General features: G+C 35.1%; 2 long non-coding RNA genes across 2 annotated transcripts in view; one reads left to right on the top strand and one right to left on the bottom strand.

Annotated features, from left to right (window-relative positions):
* LOC145934119 (uncharacterized) overlaps nucleotides 1-8,183 on the top strand; it is a 135,661-nt gene extending 127,478 nt beyond the window's left edge. The window contains exon 8 of the long non-coding RNA XR_014424995.1: nucleotides 7,990-8,183. This is a non-coding gene — a long non-coding RNA (uncharacterized LOC145934119). The remainder of the gene's footprint in view (nucleotides 1-7,989) is intronic.
* LOC145934121 (uncharacterized) overlaps nucleotides 8,170-21,209 on the bottom strand; it is a 112,576-nt gene continuing 99,536 nt past the window's right edge. Inside the window, exon 5 of the long non-coding RNA XR_014424996.1 lies at nucleotides 8,170-8,279. This is a non-coding gene — a long non-coding RNA (uncharacterized LOC145934121). The remainder of the gene's footprint in view (nucleotides 8,280-21,209) is intronic.

Raw genomic sequence — 21,209 nt, 5'->3', positions numbered from 1 at the left:
AATATTTTAAGACGAGCCAAAAATTCATCGATTATACATTTTAATAGTACATTGAATACATAATCATTTGGTACCAAACAGACACCAGCGTACAAATTTTTTAACTTGATATACATAAAATAAAGTTGCGTCGCATAGGTTCAGCGGTAAAAAAATATCGATTTCTAATATTTTAAGACGAGCCAAAAATTCATCGATTATACATTTTAATAGTACATTGATTACAGAATCTTTTGGTACCAAGCAGACAACAGCGTACAAACTTTTTCATTTGCTATACATAAATTAAGGATGCGTCGTATAGGGTCAGCGGCATAAATGTATCAATTTCTAATATTTTAAGACGAGCCAAAAATTCATCGATTATACATTTTAATAGTACATTTATTACAGAATCATTTGGTACCAAACAGACACCAGCGTACAAATTTTTTAATATGATATACATAAAATAAGGATGCGTCGCATAGGGTCCGCGTCAAAAAAGTATCAATTTCTAATATTTTAAGACGAGCCAAAAATTCATCGATTATACATTTTAATAGTACATTTATTACAGAATCATTTGGTACCAAACAGACACCAGCGTACAAATTTTTTAATATGATATACATAAATTAAGGATGTGTCGCATAGGGTCCGCGTCAAAAAGGTATCAATTTCTAATAATTTAAGACGAGCCAAAAATTCATCGATTATACATTTTAATAGTACATTTATTACAGAATCATTTGGTACCAAGCAGACACCAGCGTACAAATTTTTTAATATGATATACATAAAATAAGGATGCGTCGCATAGGGTCCGCGTCAAAAAAGTATCTATTTCTAATATATTAAAACGAGCCAAAAATTCGTCGATTATACATTTTAATAGTACATTTATTACAGAATCATCTGGTACCAAACAGACACCAGCGTACAAATTTTTTAACTTGATATACATAAAACAAGGTTGCGTCGCATAGGGTCAGCGGTAAAAAGTATCGATTTCCAATATTTTAAGACGAGCCAAAAATTCATCGATTATACATTTTAATAGTACATTTATTACATAATCTTTTGGTACCAAGCAGACAACAGCGTACAAACTTTTTCATTTGCTATACATAAATTAAGGATGCGTCGCATAGGGTCAGCGGCATAAATGTATCAATTTCTAATATTTTAAGACGAGCCAAAAATTCATCGATTATACATTTCAATAGTACATTGATTACAGAATCTTTTGGTACCAAGCAGACAACAGCGTACAAATTTTTAAACTTGATATACATAAAATAAGGATGCGTCGCATAGGGTCCGCGTCAAAAAAGTATGAATTTCTAATATTTTAAGACGAGCCAAAAATTCATCGATTATACATTTTAATAGTACATTTATTACAGAATCATTTGGTACCAAACAGACACCAGCGTACAAATTTTTTAAAACGATAAACATAAAATAAGGATGCGTCGCACAGGGTCCGCGTCAAAAAAGTATCAATTTCTAATATTTTAAGACGAGCCAAAAATTCATCGATTATACATTTTAATAGTACATTTATTACAGAATCATTTGGTACCAAACAGACACCAGCGTACATATTTTTTAACTTGATAAACATAAAATAAAGATGCGTCGCACAGGGTCCGCGTCAAAAAAGTATCAATTTCTATTATTTTAAGACGACCCAAAAATTCATCGATTATGCATTTTAATAGTACATTGATTACAGATTCTTTTGGTACCGAGCAGACAACAGCGTACAAATTTTTTAATATGATATACATAAAATAAGGATGCGTCGCATAGGGTCCGCGTCAAAAAAGTATCAATTTCTAATATTTTAAGACGAGCCAAAAATTCGTCGATTATACATTTTAATAGTACATTTATTACAGACTCATTTGGTACCAAACAGACACCAGCGTACAAATTTTTTAACTTGATATACATAAAACAAGGTTGCGTCGTATAGAGTCAGCGGTAAAAAAGTATCGATATCTAATATTTTAAGACGAGCCAAAAATTCATCGATTATACATTTTAATAGTACATTGATTACAGAATCTTTTGGTACCAAGCAGACAACAGCGTACAAATTTTTAAACTTGATATACATAAATTAAGGATACGTCGCATAGGGTCAGCGGTAAAAAAGTATCGATTTCTAATATTTTAAGACGAGCCAAAAATTCATCGATTATACATTTTAATAGTACATTGATTATAGAATCATTTGGTACCAAAGAGACACCAGCGTACAAATTTTTTAACTTGATATACAAAAAATAATGTTGCGTCGCATAGGGTCAGCGGTAAAAAAGTATCGATTTCTAATATTTTAAGACGAGCCAAAAATTCATCGATTATACATTTTAATAGTACATTGAATACATAATCATTTGGTACCAAACAGACACCAGCGTACAAATTTTTTAACTTGATATACATAAAATAAGGTTGCTTCGCATAGGGTCAGCGGTAAAAAGTATCGATTTCCAATATTTTAAGACGAGCCAAAAATTCATCGATTATAAATTTTAATAGTACATTGAATACATAATCATTTGGTACCAAACAGACACCAGCGTACAAATTTTTTAACTTGATATACATAAAATAAGGTTGCTTCGCATAGGGTCAGCGGTAAAAAGTATCGATTTCCAATATTTTAAGACGAGCCAAAAATTCATCGATTATACATTTTAATAGTACATTGATTACAGAATCTTTTGGTACCAAGCAGACAACAGCGTACAAATTTTTAAACTTGATATACATAAATTAAGGATGCGTCGCATAGGGTCAGCGGTAAAAAAGTATCGATTTCTAATATTTTAAGACGAGCCAAAAATTCATCGATTATACATTTTAATAGTACATTGATTATAGAATCATTTGGTACCAAAGAGACACCAGCGTACAAATTTTTTAACTTGATATACAAAAAATAATGTTGCGTCGCATAGGGTCAGCGGTAAAAAAGTATCGATTTCTAATATTTTAAGACGAGCCAAAAATTCATCGATTATACATTTTAATAGTACATTGAATACATAATCATTTGGTACCAAACAGACACCAGCGTACAAATTTTTTAACTTGATATACATAAAATAAGGTTGCGTCGCATAGGGTCAGCGGTAGAAAGTATCGATTTCCAATATTTTAAGACGAGCCAAAAATTCATCGATTATACATTTTAATAGTACATTGATTACAGAATCTTTTGGTACCAAGCAGACAACAGCGTACAAACTTTTTCATTTGCTATACATAAATTAAGGATGCGTCGCATAGGGTCAGCGGCATAAATGTATCAATTTCTAATATTTTAAGACGAGCCAAAAATTCATCGATTATACATTTTAATAGTACATTTATTACAGAATCATTTGGTACCAAACAGACACCAGCGTACAAATTTTTTAATATGATATACATAAAATAAGGATGCGTCGCATAGGGTCCGCGTCAAAAAAGTATCAATTTCTAATATTTTAAGACGAGCCAAAAATTCATCGATTATACATTTTAATAGTACATTTATTACAGAATCATTTGGTACCAAACAGACACCAGCGTACAAATTTTTTAATATGATATACATAAATTAAGGATGTGTCGCATAGGGTCCGCGTCAAAAAAGTATCAATTTCTAATATTTTAAGACGAGCCAAAAATTCATCGATTATACATTTTAATAGTACATTTATTACAGAATCATTTGGTACCAAGCAGACACCAGCGTACAAATTTTTTAATATGATATACATAAAATAAGGATGCGTCGCATAGGGTCCGCGTCAAAAAAGTATCTATTTCTAATATATTAAAACGAGCCAAAAATTCGTCGATTATACATTTTAATAGTACATTTATTACAGAATCATTTGGTACCAAACAGACACCAGCGTACAAATTTTTTAACTTGATATACATAAAACAAGGTTGCGTCGCATAGGGTCAGCGGTAAAAAAGTATCGATTTCTAATATTTTAAGACGAGCCAAAAATTCATCGATTATACATTTTAATAGTACATTGAATACATAATCATTTGGTACCAAACAGACACCAGCGTACAAATTTTTTAACTTGATATACATAAAACAAGGTTGCGTCGTATAGGGTCAGCGGTAAAAAAGTATCGATTTCTAATATTTTAAGACGAGCCAAAAATTCATCGATTATACATTTTAATAGTACATTGATTACAGAATCTTTTGGTACCAAGCAGACAACAGCGTACAAACTTTTTCATTTGCTATACATAAATTAAGAATGCGTCGCATAGGGTCAGCGGCATAAATGTATCAATTTCTAATATTTTAAGACGAGCCAAAAATTCATCGATTATACATTTCAATAGTACATTGATTACAGAATCTTTTGGTACCAAGCAGACAACAGCGTACAAATTTTTAAACTTGATATACATAAATTAAGGATGCGTCGCATAGGGTCAGCGGTAAAAAAGTATCGATTTCTAATATTTTAAGACGAGCCAAAAATTCATCGATTATAGATTTTAATAGTACATTTATTACAGAATCATTTGGTACCAAACAGACACCAGCGTACAAATTTTTTAATATGTTATACATAAAATAAGGATGCGTCGCGTAGGGTCCGCGTCAAAAAAGTATCGATTTCTAATATTTTAAGACGAGCCAAAAATTCATCGATTATACATTTTAATAGTACATTTATTACAGAATCATTTGGTACCAAACAGACACCAGCGTACAAATTTTTTAACTTGATATACATAAAATAAGGTTTCGTCGCATAGGGTCAGCTGTAAAAAGTATCGATTTCCAATATTTTAAGACGAGCCAAAAATTCATCGATGATACATTTTAATAGTGCATTGATTACAGAATCTTTTCGTACCATGCAGACACCAGCGTACAAATTTTTTTTATGATAAACATAAAATAAGGGTGCGTCGCACAGGGTCCGCATCAAAAAAGTATCAATTTCTAATATTTTAAGACGAGCCAAAAATTCATCGATTATACATTTTAATAATACATTTATTACAGAATCATTTGGTACCAAACAGACACCAGCGTACAAATTTTTTAATATGATATACATAAAATAAGGATGCGTCGCATAGGGTCCGCGTCAAAAAAGTATCAATTTCTAATATTTTTTAGACGAGCCAAAATTTCATCGATTATACATTTTAATAGTACATTTATTACAGAATCATTTGGTACCAAACAGACACCAGCGTACAAATTTTTTAATATGATATACATAAAATAAGGATGCGTCGCATAGGGTCCGCGTCAAAAAAGTATCAATTTCTAATATTTTAAGATGAGCCAAAAATTCATCGATTATACATTTTAATAGTACATTTATTACAGAATCATTTGGTACCAAACAGACACCAGCGTACAAATTTTTTAACTTGATATACATAAAACAAGGTTGCGTCGTATAGGGTCAGCGGTAAAAAAGTATCGATTTCTAATATTTTATGACGAGCCAAAAATTCATCGATTATACATTTTAATAGTACATTGGTTACAGAATCATTTGATACCAAACAGACACCAGCGTACAAATGTTTTAACTTGATATACATAGATTAAGATTGTGTCGCATAGGGTCAACTGTAAAAAAGTATCGATTTCTAATATTTAAAGGCGAGCCAAAAATTTATCGTATATATATTTCAATAGTGTATTGTTTGCACATTATCTTTGTACCATAAGCATACCAGCGTACTACCTTTTTGGTCTAATATACGTTATATAAATCTTCGCCGTATGGGATTTGCGGCTTAAAAATTTTAGTTTTCGATATTTCAAAACGTGCAAAAAATTAATCTTATATACATTTTAACAGTACATTGTCTGCACATTATTACGAATTATGCGTGACTGCATGCATATATCGCGGTAATATATGTCGAAACTCATTTCTACTGCGCATTCGGAATTCGAATTATATCAAGATTATCGAAAAGTGTCGGACGAAATATATTTGTGACTCTAATTAAGAAAATAATTTTTGTTTTAAAAATTATATCTACGAAACCTTAATTGTAAATTTGTATTCATGTCTCACTTCTATTCTTAACTTAATAAATATACTACTTCTTAATTAAATAAATATATTAGAAAATATTAATATAGTAAGGTAATTAAATTTTAAAATAGTAATATGTTATAAAAATTAAAATAGCAATATATTGTAAATAATATGTTGTAATATCTTATCTTCGATTAATATTTTTGTTACAGAAATCAGCTGATTAAAACGTTAATTTGCTAATTAATTTTTAAAATAAGAATATTTTATAACATTTAAAATAATATGTTTTAAATAATGTAATATATAATTCCTTAAACTCGATTAATATTTATAACAGCTATCAGCTGATTTCTGTCAAAAAATATTAATCGAGTTTAAGGAATTATATATTATTTTTATTTTTATAACATATTTTTATTTTAATATTTAATGGGCAATGTAATGCTTTAATCATCTGATTTCTGTAAAAAATATTAATGAAGTTTAAACAAACTTTATATAAATACATCATACTTTTTTTAATAAAATCGAGGAATGGCATAACGCGCGCTTGTGTTATTCTAGTCTTTTTCTAAAAAAGACATATTAATTGATTCTCGCAAGTATTGTTACCTCTTGTCCGCGAAAATATTAATCAAAATTTAAAGTATTATAATATATTATTTAAAACATGTCATTATTTTATTTAATTTTATTTTGGACTAACTGTCAAACTGCTAACTGCTAACCCTCACGATGACAGCCTCTTCATGCTTCAAATATAACACACAACGCGAATGTCAAAAATATTAATCAAGTTTAAAGTATTATAACATATTATTTAAAACATATTATTTTATTTTATTTTATTTTATTTTGGACTAACTGTCAAACTGCTCACTGCTAACCCTCGTGATGACAGCCTTTCGATGCTACAAATATAACACACAACGCGAATCGACAGAGAGCCAATCAGCATCGCGGAAAAACGACAACAATGTCAATAACATGCCTTTTTTAGAAAGGGGATTATAACCAGTTTGATCTCTATTATAGAAATCAAAGAAGAAAAAAAACTCCTTCTTTTGACGATTAATTATCGTTGTCGACTAAATATCATGGCCAGCAAATATATGAACATAAATATTTTACACTTTCATCGTTCGTTGAACATTCATTTTAATATAATTTTGCTTTAACTGATAAAGAGCCAAGTTATCAGTCAAAATTAAATCATTAAAATTTTTATAGTAATATATAATATAATTTAGAATAAAATATACATATATATGTAAATATAATTTATAATAATGTAAAATTAATTAAACATTCATGTTATTTACAATATTATCACATTACACAATATGTAATTCACTTTATTAATAATTTGGTTTTGCATCAATTTAAAGCACAGTTTCTTTCTCCAAAGTTTCAGAATATAGATAGATAGGCTATAAAAAATCAGAATAAAATCTGCGTGCGTTATAAATAAATTATTATATACTACTATGTACAATTAATAAAATCACTAACACATTTTTAAAAATAAATTTATTTTTACAAATAAACTAGATAAAATTAACTAATTGAAAAAATGCTTCCTATATTTTTTTAATTTATGTTCCATTTTAATCTTTTAATATATACATTGAAAAAAGATAACTGTAGAAGTTATCGATTTAATCTGTTAAATTTATTATAGTTTATTTGATCAAGTTTGTTATAACCCATTCCGTTTTAAGATACTGAATTTATCTCTATTAAAGAAAAAACATCTTATCTAAAAGCTATAATCTGCTTAAATTTTTACTTAATAAGAAATAAAGTCTTTGGGAATTTATAAAATTAGTTCATCTACTTATTATTGTAAGCGTCGAATATAAAATTTGGCGCGTACAATAATAATTTTTTGAAATTTTTTAATTATTTTGAACGCTGCTACAATTTGTATCCTATTTATATGTTACAGATCAACATAGCTTCAATGCCTCAATCAACTTCGCTGTTGCGCATCAGTTGGTGAGTGATAAACTTTTATTTTACGTATTTATAGAGATTATAATTCTCTCTTGTTTAAACTATTTAAATAAACAAATCAAATTACGTGATTAATCATATAATTCAAGTCATGATTATGCGATTAATACATGACTAACTTATAAATAATAAATTACTCACCCAAGGATTGTTGATGATCGAAGCCTTTCCTAAGTCTTATTCTCCTCTCAGAACGGGGGGAATCGTCAAATACATATTGACCTGTAACACAAATAGAATTCAAATTATTCCAGCAATTAATCATTAATTGTCATGATCATAGCGAAATTTCTCGATTTGTCGGAATCGCATTTCGAAAGTTTCCGAAAAGAAATTTGGTGACGTATAACCAGCTATTTCGCTTAAAATAATTTTCAAATTTTGTATGATAAAAATAATAAGAAAATATTAATAGAATAATTATATAATTTCCGAAAAACCATATTTCTTAACACAATAAGATTTAATAAAATATATCATATATAAAAGTCTTTTTCTTTAATTATTTAAGTTCAAATAAACGAACCAAATAAATGGGAATAAGTGTGGAGCACAAGATATAAATATAAATAATATACAAATAAAATTAATTACTTCAAAGATTGCGTCGCCCGATACTTGTTTTTCTTCCTTTCACACAAGCTTTCAGGATTTACACTTAAAAATTATTTATTACACTCACTCACGGAAATATAGTTTATTACAATTCAGTATTATCCATTATGCAGCATTATAAGAACAGACGCGCAACACTTTGCATGATACTTCTGAATTCGGACTTACAACCTTTTCTACACAGCGTTATCGAACTAATTAAGACGTGACACTTATATATGATACTCCCAACATGAATCACAATGAAAACGGACGCGCGATATTTTGCATGGCACTCCTGAATTTGCAATCATGAATTAATACTTCGTTTCGAGTGAGAATTATATTTAGGAGTCAATGAGTCAAGATATGAACAATAATATTCGAACAAAATAACGCCTTGATACTCATTATTTGAGATAATACGATTAATTACGATCATTTCGATACGCTTGCATGTCGCTAATTATAATAAAGGGAAATAATTGCATTTCTCGAAGAATAATTCGACGATATGCGGAACAATAATCTTACTAATCGAGTTTTACCGTCAGAATGACAAGTTGAGCGAGTATATGTCAACAATAATACGCTGCACGTGAAGGCCGAATACCTTTGTCTGACAACTAATAATTTATTGCCGCCTTGAAATATTTAACATTTTATAATATAAATTGAATTATCGTTTCTGCATTTTTTTTATTTCAAATTAAATTCACATGAGATATATATCGACGCTACCGCGTCGCTTAATTCCATATATGTCAGACTACATGTCAAAAAATAAATTTAAAAATCTGTAGTTGCTATAAATTGTTATTATGGAATTTTAAAAGAAGAAGAAAAGTAAACCGACAACCTTCTACGAAATAATCTCGATCGACGTTTATACGACGCTGCAACGCGATCCGAGCCTGGCCCGCCCGCATATTCGCTGTGTCACACGATCACGGCTGACCCACTCGCTCGTCTTGAAACGAGATCGATAATGCACAAGCCAAGATATGTTTTGACAGGTCGCGATAATTTTCTATGATGACCGGACAATGCTAGGTTTGTGTTCTCGATGATCGCAATGGTTTCAAACGATATCACAGATATTAAACTATGTTTAAGAGCGCGTGTCTTATCGATTTAAAAATAAATTGTTTTCTCAATTTCTTAACTTTTCTTGATAAGTATTAATTATCGAATGCATGGCATAGCTTATAGCAAGTTGCACGTATAATATAATCCTTTCTTCGCTGCTTCATTTTGAATTAAAAAATTCAATAAAAAATTTTGACAGTTCACAAATGAATAAATATGATTATTATTGCATCTTCATAGATCTGTGAGATTACAAAAAATACATTTACTGAATACTACTGTATACACGGAATACTATTATGAAATACTCAGTAACTAGAGTGATTATTGCATTTTCTTTTATTAACAGAGATAATATATAATTGAAATTAAAAATATCAAATATATGTCAAATAAAATAAGCAATATTTTTAATAAACATTACTTAATACCAACAAGATAATATTTCGATATCAGATTAATTTTGCGCAACTACACGCATTGATCTACGTATTCGTTTTTTCTTCGTCACTTTCTCGTTGCTTCTGTAAACGCAACGTTCAAGTGCAGCTATTAGAGAGTCTCTTATCGATGAAGTAGTGCATGCACGTGTCATAGTACGTATTTCACGAACAGAGAAAATATAGTGAAGAATCGGCAGAAAAAGACGAAGAGCGAGGGAAAGGGGGAAAGGGAGAAAGAGAGAGACCTGAAAACCTAGATAACGTGTGCGATGTCGAAAGACGATATAACGATCGAGATGATTCACGAGATGCGATAAAGATAGAGTGCATATCGTAATTGCGTCTTGCACTTTGACCCTGCTCGCCACTCGATACGTGGATGACACGCAGTACTTATTTTCTTCGTTCTCGTTAGCAAAGTGTCAATATTGAATAATGCACCAAATTCACCTAAAAAGATCATGAAATATAGAAAAGTATAACAGTTGTTTGCAAACGTCTCTGTGAAAAATAGATATTAAAAATAAAAAATAATAAAAGTTTAAGAGATTAGAAAATATAGCATTACATAAAAATAATAATTATCCAATAATAATTATATAACAAATTAAGTCTTTCATGATATAAAATTAATCATAAAGTTTTATATAAAGATATACACAATAAAAAATTATGTAGAATTAAATAGAATTATAAAAGGCATATATGCGATTAATACATTTCATATTTACATGCCCTTTCTCTCGACCGAATCATCCATATTCTTTTTTTATCGCGTGTAACTATAACAAAAAAAACCGTCTATAAAAAAAAGATTTGCTGGTAGAATGGCGACGAGAAGCAGCCAGCGAGCCGGCGGAGACGCGAAAAAAATGTGTGCACCAGTGGATAGATTTCTCAGCGGTCTTATGCTAATGCATCTTATATATTGCGTAACGACAAGCGGCGATCGATAAGTCGCGATTTATTAGCTGCGGGACGTGTCCGACGACACGCAGATGTTCGCCACGCTGATTCTGCTCTATCTTGTTTTCCGTTCATCATCTCTGTTTCTCTTTCTCGCTCTCTTTATCTCTTTGCGCATCTCTATCTCATTCCTTCGCAGCTCCGGATCTTCTCTTTCTCTCTCATCAGCGCATCCCTGCAGCCTCTCTCGCCTTTGCGTAAGATTAGGCGTAGTGCTTACCACTTGCGCACGCATATCCCGAGACGCATGCACATGTGCATCGCGCAACACTATCGCGGCACGTGCTCGTACAATTATCTATGATCAACAATAAGATTTCCGATAGGCCGGTTGAATTTTCGCTGAGAAATCGTCGTCGGGTTCGTGGAAACGTTTCACCTTGGTAGCCGCTACGACGTGACTCACCTGTGATAATGTTTAGAATAGTCGAATAAGCGTCATCGGATATGTACGTCTCTTTGATGGAGATAGCGATGATTCTTGTAGAACCACAAAATCTTTCTAAGGAGCACGAATATTTTGAGAAATATAAAGGTGAAAGGAGATTGATCATCTCATATTTGTCGATTATTATTAAAAAATTATATAATATTAGGCATTATTATATTATTAATTTGGCGCGATCTAGCAAAAAAAAATTACGATGCGAAGTCTTTAGAATTATTAAATAAGATTGATGGGGTATCGCGTAAAAATTATTTCTACCACTCATAAAATATTATTATATGATTCTTTTTAGTGAGAATCTTAAGAATATACATTTTTTATAAGGTTTTCGACACACATACACAAATATACACTATGTATGAAAGAAATATTTGTTTGCTTTTATATTAAAGCTGTTCAAATACGACGCGCGTTAATATTAAATCGCTATTCATGTTAAATCGCCAGCGACGAAGAAAGAGGAATTAACACGTCAGTGGCGAGTTGAGAGAGAAATTGATGCCGGACCGTTCTCCGTATTGTAATGTACAGCGCGCGGTGGATAAGACGGCCGTGATTAGATTGCATCGCGTATACTATACACTATAAGCCACGTGAAAAAGATAAAGCGTGCATTTTGAAACATAACGGCGGGACCGCGCGATAGTGCGTTAAAAAAAAAAAATAATAAAGAAAAACAATTGTCACGAAGCGCATTTAATTTATCGCGACAGCCGATCGGAGCAGCGCATCGCATTATCAGACGGCCGGTCGCGCAATCGATGAAAAGAGCTTTTAATTGACCCCCTACCTCCCTACCGTATTACTGTCCGCGAGTTCTGCAAAATGCAGAACGGCATCGTCAAACGACACGGAAAGCGCGTAATATCGATTCGCATTCGCCGTCATTAACTCCGTTCTGTTTCCATCGTGGGTCTCTATAGCTACGCCGATCCTACGTATCAATAATAGCGAAAGTACCCCTTCGTCCGCGATGCGTCTGATGCGTCCGTAGGAAGTTCAACGTAGGAATGGAAAAGAAGAAAAAGAAAGATCGATCTGTCAAAGTGCGGCTCGAATTCGAAAAAGAAATTCGATACATTCTCTCGCGGGATTAAAATTAATAATGTGTATATATATATATAATTAAAATAGAATGCTCTCTTTGTGTAATCTCAATGATATCGCTCGTTCGCTAAATTTCTTAAATTCGCGAGAGGCAAACGCAATGCACGCGACGCGTTGCATTATCGCTTGCACGTGCCGTTCTTTCGTATACTCGCGCGCACGTCGGGATTATTAATTATTATTATTATCAGCGCGCGTTCGCGCGCGCGCATCATATTTATCGCGCGTGCAACGTCCACTTAAATACTGATTAACTAATTTCGCGACGTTGCGCGAACATTGAAAGGTAAACGAACGGCGGGGTCGCCTCGCGACTTTTTTATTTTTTCTTCTTTCGCGGTCGTTCGCTCGCTCGCTCGTTCGCGAACGATTTGTCAATCGCGTGCACAGCGACGGCGAAATTATATCAGCCGGCTTTTAATTGAACCGCGCGAGTCCAGGTATTATCATAGTCCTCCGCTCTCGGTAAATTGCTTCATTCCCTATCGAAGTTTCAACAGTCGTGCACTTAACCCACTTGCGATGCCATTAGTCTATCAATTACGGGGGATATGTTGGGCAACTAACTATCCGCTCGCGCCGCCTGCTCTCCGCGCTCTATCGAGAGAGTTTTATAAGAGGATGTAACTCTTCACGCGCGAGCTTTCCATTGCATTACTTTCGTTGTCATCTGGACGCTTCCTATCGTTCTCGCGGCGAGTTTCACTGTCAATATATGACTGCGTTGGACGAATTGACACGATGTAGTACTGTGACGATCTTCTGTATTTATTCATAGAATCCTGTAAAGAGGGTCCGAGTAATTTATGTAGAATAATAGCTTTCTACATTTTATGTACGAAAAAGAGAGAAAGTCAGAACTGATGATTTCTAATTATATACTAATTTCTCTCTCTCATAATTTTAGTTTTTCCATAATCTTATTTTATAAGTTTTATCCTATCTCTCTCTCGCGCGCTCACGCTAATTCTTATCTGAGCTTAATACTTAAATGATTGAGCGTGATGCATCCACAGAGCGCACGAATAGTCTTATCGTTGCATCGAAAATACGCTTTATTGATATTTCTTTATCTACAAATCGGGTTATGACGATTAAAAACTGGCATAGCGTCTTAAAGCTGACATGGCAAGGAGAAGGCGGGAGGAGAATTGTGATTCACTACTGACTCACTGTGATATACGCACGAGTCGGTGCAAAGTGCCAAGTGTACTTTGTCAAGTGCTAAAATTGACAACGCTGCACGTGCACTCGGTAGCATATGGCAATGTTGATGAATTAAATCGTTAATTAATTCGCACCACACTGACGTGGGAAAATATAGAGCATTTGTATTTTTGAGCGTGTCGGATTGCTCACTGTCAATGACTAATTTGAATCAACATGCTACACTAATTAATGTTTACCAAACTCGAAAATATTTTCGACCAAAAATAATCTCAATCATATATTTTAATTTCGCATATAAATCTTAATCGCGTCGAGTTATCTCGACAAACGAATAATTTTTTATACATATATTAATTATCTTATTATTAACTTACTTTTTAATAAAGTGAGATAATAAATTAAAATAGCCATATATTTGTCTTGTTAATTTATTTTTCGATTATACTCACTTGTCAAACTTATAGGCTCGCTTTTTTTAAACCAAAGTAATTTGTGATATTTCTGCGGGGATATCGCGCATTTTCGAATGCGACAGCCGGTTGCAAACGGAAAACGACGACAACGCGAGTAATTTGAGCGCCACGCGAACGACTGCACGAGAGAGAGAGCTACCTTCTTCTCCGGGTCCGGGGAACTAATGCGCGCGCGGCCGATGATGTACTCGACAATCATAATTTACTGTACGGCCCGCAGCATGGATAATGGGTAACATACGTCCGTTTCTTGCGGCTAACAAAACGAAGGACGGCGCTTCCGTTCTTCAACGGCTTGCCGGTTCGCGAGTCGCGGTTCCGCGCTCTTCGACATCTCCTCGCGCACCTTCAGCTTCTATACGAAACGCGAGTAGCACATTCACCGTATAAAATCGCCGATACGGAATAAGCGATGATGAGAAGGAGAATGAGGAAGGAGGAGCGCCGATCGGAGCGGAAATAACGATCGCCGAATCTCCGCCTTTTTGTCGTTAAGACTCCTCCGATCTTCTTCTGTCTATTCGACTCTTAACGGTAAAGCTTTTTCCGCGTAAAATCGCATTTCTCGCAGCCGATCGAACCGATGTTTGTTCGTCCTTGTTTTCTTTTCCCGATGCAATTGAATTACGTTGACTCGCGCAACACATTATCGTCATAGCTTGATGCTTCGTAAGTGAAAAAAATCATAATTGTAACTACTATAATAATCGTCCTTGCCACCTTATCACTTTCAACATGTTCTGTGACTAATACTGATAATTTTTTAATTCTCGCCAACACGTAAACAATGTATGTGTGTTACGTGTCTCGAATGTAACGATAATTTGTAACGCGCGCGCGATAAATGCGTTAAGAAGATCATTGATTCAACTGAAATCCCACTCTGAACATTTACCCTTCAAATCTCTTAAAACGATATTATTACAATAACACGTCCGCTACTATGCGTCACTTATGTCCGTTCAGATTCCCACGAGAGGTTCACGTGGTGTATGCGTGACAGCGATAATCTTTTATAAATAATTTTTCTGTAATTAAGAACATACGTATTGTGACATACTAATTGTCTAACAAAAATATATCGCGATTTACTCGATGGATTTTTATAAGACACAATCAGTTGCGTATGTGGTTTTGCACGAAAAAAAAGAATTAGAATTTTGCCGGCCGCGATTGAAGATAATTCATATATATTATATATCTATACGTAGCCGCGTCGAAAGAAGAGTTCGATCGAAAATTACAAGTGTCACGTTGCCGTCCACGGGAAGTAAAAGTAGAGTCGAGGCTAAAGTTATATAGAACATCAATCACGACGAATAATAATCCGATTTCCCGAGAACCATCGGTGCAATTTGAATTAAACATCGCAAATGCGACAAATAAGTGTGTCGTAGTTTCGCCGAGTTACATTGTCGTGTCTACATTGTCGCGATAGACGCGCTATACCTGGCATGAATCTTTTAAAAGATGTATCAGCCATCGTGAAACTCGCGTGATTACGCCATGTGGACTGCGCCGTTTGCTCTTTGGCCACACATGGCCGAAAACATGGTAGGTAACGAAAACATCATCGATTTGATACGATGTCGACATGTCGCGGTATCAAACTGTGACAAAGCAACTTGCGATTATATTTTCCCTATTTTTTCCCTTGCAATATATAGCATTTATATTAATTCGCTTTAATTTTTCAAATAAAAGTCTCATCGACCTTTTTTCTATAGAATTAAAATCACGTTGCAATTACGATAATTAATTAAATATTAACCACGCTAAAATAATTGACGAATGATAGTCAACAATATATTTATTTGTACGATAAGCATCGTGCAACACATATTATATATATTAATATTTACAATTTAAAGATCGTAATAAGATTGTAGATTATCGAATATATTATTTTTATGTAATTTAATCATTTTTTATTGACAGAATGAACAAAAAAAATTATTTTTATTGTTTAGATCTTATATTCCACTTATTTTCCCTTAGTCGTTGCACGTTTTCTTCCTTATTCTCTCGGACGTTCTCTTTCTTATTCTTTCTTTTCCCCTGGGAAAAATCTATGAGAAACTTCAATGCGCTCGGTGTGTACTGCAAAAATCCGCGCAGCCTCCTCAAGGAGCAATACCGTTCGTCTCACTCAATTTAACCCGCTCTCATTCATATTTCCTCTCGCGGCATCGCTTCGATTCCTTATATAAATCTCGCAATCTATATTTATATAGTTTCTACGCAGCAAATTTATGTGCGAAAACGGTGTTTTCTGTTCTTTCAAAATATTTTAGCAAAAATTAAAGAAAAATGTTTATAATCTAATCAGAGTTATTGAAGATAAATGTTTTAATCAAACTACTTTTGTATCATTCAAAATTTGTTGGCATTAGATTACCAGCATGAATGCGAGCTTATCGTTAACCAAACAAGGTTCTGAAGATCAGTGTCAGGAGCGGAACATGTTGTCTTATCGCGAAAAAAAAACGAAACGTATGACTTCCCTATTTACAATATATATCCCGATAGCTCTCATCGATAAGCGGTATCATCGATATTGGCAACAAATTACCGAGATATCTTTAAAGTGTCAAGCGAAAGGAGTGTATCGAGCTACCTGTGCCAGCGTATCGATACTTGGATAGTATCATAATATCGTCAGCATCCGGGGTACGAGAGATTGAAAGCGGTTTGCACTGGTGGACGGGTATTCACGATGGGAAAGGGGGGAAAAGCTCTTCGGCAGATACAGCTCGCGGAACGGCCGAGTGGAAGCGAGGAGAGCGAGGCGGAGATGGACGGACGAGAGAGGAAACCGTGAGAGAAGCGAGTAGAGAATCGTAAGCGAGAGAGCGGAGCAAACACGAGAACGAGAGAGGAATAGAACGGGATGTTGGAAGAAGAGAGAGAGTGCGATTCGATGAGAGACCGAGGGCCTCGTGAGACGAAAAGAGAAAGAGAGAGAGGCTGCGGGGGTAGGAGAGAGGTAATTACTCTGGCGACATTGACCCGGCGGCGACCCGACAGCCGCTCTCGCTCCACTCGCTCGGCTCGACTCCGACTCACCTACCTACACGCCTACACTCGGTTTACCTCTTCACCTCCTCCTCTTTATCCTTCCCCCCGTCTCTCTTCGTCACTCCGGCCGAGCTCCTCTTCGACCTCTTACTTCTCTTCCTTTTCTTCGTCTTTCTTTCCTCCTCTCGGTTCTCGTATCTTCGTCTTTCTCATCGTGCTGCACGCGGTGCGGTTCATCCGAGTTCACTTCTCGATCGCCGAACCCGAGAGCATCAACACAAGAGGGAGAGAAAGAGAGAGATTGAACGTTGTATCCTCCACGAGGGTCTTCTCCACGAAGGAGGCCCCCGACGATGGTCTACGTGGTCTCAATGAATCCTCTCCCCCGCGATTGTTTATGCGCTCGTTGTTGCCGGAATTGAGCTTCCTGCGCGTATAACGTTTGCCCCGAAGCTATGCAATTTTTCGCAAACGCTAAATAGATGCTAAACCATTAAATAAGTCAATCTGACAGAATAATCCCCGAACGTATAATTCTGAAAGATGATATATCTCTCGACAGAGAGAGAGAGAGAGAGAGAGATTAGTGCTCGCGTTTCAAATGCAAAATCTTTCAATTTATAAGAATAAGAAATTCCCCCCAAAACTGTGAATTAATGCAATTTTAATATTTATCGCATAAAATAGTTTGCGAAGCCGGAAATTATTTTACATTGCGAAAAGGACAAATCTCTAATTTTTTTGTCGTTCTACAACGTAACGCGTGACACTAGCATAGCACGAACGATTGCGGATCAAACGACTAGAGGGTATTTTTTCAGCCACTCAACGATCTCCCGCGCGGCACGATGAACCGGAGGGATCTCGTTTGCGAGGTCAATCGGTACGTGGCCATCGTTGTAGCCGTCGGGACAGTTAAGCCGTACAGGAAAATATAATTGACTCCGGTAGCGACACTTATTTTGCATAGAAGCTTACGTTCGTGCCACGAAGATCGTTACCTAGGGGCGAGTCCTGAATATTCAGTCGAGACGAATGTGGGAGTGTGAAGCTAATCCGACCCTCGAGAGGGGTTTTCGTGGAATTTTTTTTTCTTCCTCGAACAATTCATAAGTACGCCAAGAATAACAAAACGCGCACGGTCCAAGATTACGAAAAATCCCACCCCTGCGGAGAACCCTCCATTTTTCAGGAACACCGTGCGAAAAACCGGTGGGCCAGATTCGAGAGCGAGAGAGGAGAGTCCGAGGGATTAGAGGGTTCGCTGCGAGAGGCTGGACCGGGTTAACGGAGCAGGTATACGCCAATACAACATTAAACGACCAACACGAGAGAGCCAAGACGAGCTGCGCAGCATCCGAGTTCGTGTCCGGTACACACACTCGAATTATTGTAGACACACAAATAGACACACATACGCGCGTTTATCCTGCATCCTTATATATCGAGATGCATTCGGTGCATCTGTATACGTCCGTGTCCGAGGATGGACACGACATGCACACGCGGCTACGAAGGAACTTGAGCAGGCCGAGCGAGCGGAATCGCCGCGCAGCCTCCCGCGGCGTTGGCAACCTGTTTTCTCTCTCCCAGTCGAGTTTATTTTGATTTATTGTGTCGCCGCTAAAGAGATGTATTGTTGTGACGTACTCCGTGGATCCTCCGCGCACACGTACGTCTCCGTGAGAGAAGGAGGAGGGCGAAACGATCGGTCTGATAGGGAAGAAAAAGAAATTATTTGAGTATTAATGAAAAATTATCAATGAAAAATAATTTATCAGACATATTCCTGAGATAGTTCTGTGGTGAAACACGGATAATGTCAAAATTTCGCCGATATAAATATTATCTTTAAAAAAAAATTAATTTTGTATGAATAAAATTTAAAATATATGTATCAATAATTATCTTTATTAATAAGAAGGAAATATATATTTCCTAAAGAAAATAATCTTCTCAAATAAAGATTGATTCATATTATGACAACGTGACATAAATATAATAATATAATTTATCTTTACTTATCGTTTAATGTGAATAAATACTATATTATAAAAAATATTTTTAAAAACATTTTTATATTAATTTAACTTGTGGTTCGATAATCCTATGCAAACTTTCTTCCTGTTAGACGATCCTTCACTACCTGCATTGTTAGACAATTTTTCGCTACTTCTGCTGACTCATATCCTAAATCTTTATTTTCATATCTTATAATAGATGATGCTGCATTACTCTAACAATAAGTATACTTTATTCTTTCATATAGTCGTATGTATACATATATATAGCTATATGTTCATAATATATATATTATACATATGTATAGATTTCTTGGCGCTTATACATATTTAACAATCTTATATTCTCTGAATAGTGCTAAATAAATTTTTGTACAAACCCTTATAAAGCGACGATTTCGTTAGTCTCGAAAAGGTCTCGTATTCGGTTGTGTTTTCTCCCGGAGAAACCGAGTATCGTGTTCCATTAAGCATATAACTGCCGTATTAATTATACTCTTTCCCTCCCCGATTCGAAGGCAAAACGCGCGCGAATCGATACGCGGTCGACCACTCTACGCATCGCGATTCTCGTGGAGTCGTAGGCACACAACGCGGAGGATATTAAAATAGGCGATTTCTATGCGAAGAGCGAGGTAAGTACGTAAGCAGGTAGTCGAAGGTAACGCGATAACGTTCAAGATCAGTTAACCCTGAAGATGCATGATCCCAGCAGGCGAGAACCGTTTTCTCTCTCTCGAGGGTCTTAAGTGTCTCTTCCTCTCTCTTTCATTCTCTCCCGCCTCTCTCTTTCTTTTTCTTGCTCTTTTCTTGTCGAACACGAAAGAATAACATTTTACTGGTTGTCAGCCCGACCTAGAGGGATGACAGCTTATCACAATAGCAAAGAAGCAATATTTTAGGTATATGAAAAGATCCCCCCCCCCATGGTCGATTTTCTTTATGCGCTAAATATATCTCGTTCTCGTCTGGGAATAGAATAAAATAGAATAGTAAAAAAAAAACGCCTTAAAAATTTAGATTTACAATGCATGCAATAAAACTAGCTGAGAAATAATGACATGTAGGTATAATAATTGACAAGCTGATTTATGAATGTGCGTTTTCTTAATAGATTTAAGCTGCGCGTTTAGTAAAAATAATATATAATTTATTTATAGAAATATATACATTGAATAACAAATCTGAAATAAGATCGTCACTTTATTTATGGAATTCTTCATTATATCATTTTATCTCTCTTTTTATGAGAAACCCATAATTTGTCAATAAAATTTCTTTGCTTTCACAACACATTAAATATAAATGCACAACTCCACTGATCGACTATCGCGTCGATTTTAAACCGGGAAAGATTGTTCTCACGGTTCGACGGAATTTCGGTTTGATATCGTGCAAATCTAGGCCACACTTGGAAGAGCGTGTATTATGCAAAACGCCCCGAGGGGGATGAAGCTAAGGACCTGTGCATGGCCCACCCTCGTCACGTACCGGCCATTACCGGTGCGGGGGAGCCTACGCGATCGGTCGTGTCCCGGATGAAGCCGGGATCATTTGGATATTGACTTTCCCCGATGCGTCACGGATGACAAAAGAGATCCGGTGGGTCTATATTCGTTTACGACACTGGCAGATGCCGATAGGAACCGGAGCCAGACGAATCGGCTCGTTTACGCGGTAATGCCGATCCCGGGAAGACACGACGGAGATTGAATGTTTAGCGCCCCAGCTTACTCGGTGAAACGTCCTCGTTAGGGGTGCGCGCGATTCAACTTCAATTTCCTATCTAACGCGTTCTTCAAATTCCAATGATATATACGAGG

This window comes from Prenolepis imparis, unplaced genomic scaffold (assembly GCF_030444845.1).
Source record: "Prenolepis imparis isolate NDT839.2.m4 unplaced genomic scaffold, iyPreImpa1.0 SCAF_3, whole genome shotgun sequence".
NCBI classification, from domain to species: Eukaryota; Metazoa; Arthropoda; class Insecta; order Hymenoptera; family Formicidae; genus Prenolepis; species Prenolepis imparis.
Note: the sequence above shows the minus strand (reverse complement) of the source record. Positions and strands in the feature narration are given on the sequence as shown.